This window comes from Cyprinodon variegatus, unplaced genomic scaffold (assembly GCF_000732505.1).
Source record: "Cyprinodon variegatus isolate N-32 unplaced genomic scaffold, C_variegatus-1.0 Scaffold461, whole genome shotgun sequence".
NCBI lineage: Eukaryota > Metazoa > Chordata > Actinopteri > Cyprinodontiformes > Cyprinodontidae > Cyprinodon > Cyprinodon variegatus.
The window spans coordinates 556,546-558,483 of NW_015150914.1; positions in this window are offsets into that span (position 1 = coordinate 556,546).

A 1,938-nucleotide genomic window follows, 5' to 3' on the forward strand; every position below is an offset into this window, starting at 1 on the left:
AAGGAGAGCAGCAAGATATAAGGTCAGGAAAAGTCCAACAAGACAAAAACACAGAAAGAAAAACACTAAAGTCTCAGATAAGATGTGTTGAAAATGTATGTAGAAAACAGTGAAATGTATGTTGTCCATCCAGACAATTCCCTGGGTACTCAGCACCTCTAAACCTCTGGTCCTAGAATCACCCCTGATCTACGGTATTATTTCTGATATCTAAAATATATTTTTACCCGTAAAAGTGTAATTAAAGATATCTACAGCTGCAGTTCTACTAGGAACAATAAAGTTGTGGATGTCCATAATTAACAGTCTTGCTAAATTACAAATTACCACATGTACGGAAATGATTATTGATGCAATCTATGTTTAATGTTTCCTTTTTGCTGGAAAACATGTAATTTAGGATTCTATATATATAGTTATGAGTGGTAGGAATGTAGTTTTGATCAGAAAGAATGTAAGGGAGGACAGCGCTTCTGATAAATGTCAAAATGGTTTGCCATAAAGGCCCCATGGACAGATCTACATCTACTCTCAAAGCCACGCCCTTCATTCTTTAACACAAAATACACTGCCCAGTTATTTAAGCATTAAAGGGGATCTTTGAGGGCATGATTACATTGTATAAAAAGGTAAGAAATAAAACATAAAGGGGAAAAAAATCGAAATGTTTTCTTTTTAGTGGTAAGAAGGAGGTAGAAAAAATGCCAATAACAATATTTCAAACTATGTATCTGATTTGTCAAAAAAACAGAAACATCATATTAAATGAAAGAAATGTGTCAAAAATTGGATCTTAAAAGAAAACAGACAAAAAATTTATATAATTTGCATTGGGATGCAGTATTTGGGATAAATATCAGCCATTTGAAAATTCTCAGAAGAATTGATTCCAAAAAAGTAAAAAAAAAATGTGTTAAAATTTTAGGTTAGATAATTTAGCCTCTATATTTGGTATTAAATGATCTTATCCTATACAATAAACAAAAGGGAGTATAACTTTAAAGAAAAAAAGTTTTATAGTTCTATTTGCATTTTAAATCATCAGAAAAATCATCTAAACTCTTCTCAATAATCAATGGAAAGATCCTTCTTGAATTTTAGCAATCAAACCATATATTTTAGAAACAGTCATGCAAATGAAAAGTTTCAATCTACCCTGGAGAGAAATGCTGTTACAAGTCTAAAACAAAAAAAATAAATAATTATAATTGAAGAACTAACTATACAAAGACAAAATAAGCGTAGCAACATTTTCTGACATTTTCAGACATTTCAGGACTGCAGTAGCAGATAACATATACAGAAAAGTTATAAGGCCTTACGAATAGTGATCTTAAAGGAAGACGGTAAATACAAGGTTTCCAACAACAAGGAGATTCAGAAATGATCTATCTAGAAGTGTGAATGCTTTTTGTATAAATCTCTCAATCACCAGATTAATCCAATATCATCATTCCTTAAATTAAATTTGGATACACAAAAAAACTGCTTCACTTACAAATTGCCATTAATCATCTTTTTGCAGCTGCTATTTTCAGCCATTGTGTTTCACTTTATTATCATATGTGCCTGTTACTGTCCCTTCATGTGTCGATCTTTCAGGATATTGTAATGCATACTGTATATTTTCATTTTTCCACCTTTCATTATTATTAGTTATTAGTAGCAATAATTGTATACTGCTACTAGTAATATTGCTCAATTATCATAATCCTTCTTTGTATATGGCTGGCTTTCACATTCGACCCTTTTTTCTTTATTTTAGGGCTGCAACTAGTGATTATTTTACAAATTGATTACTCAGTTGATTATTTTTTTTAGATTATTCAATTAATAACTAGAAAGCAAAAGGCTCCTAAAAGACGATTTTTTGTGAAAGTAAACCAGGTGAAAATTAAACTTTTAAGAGTTCTGGATAGATATACAGACACACAAAAT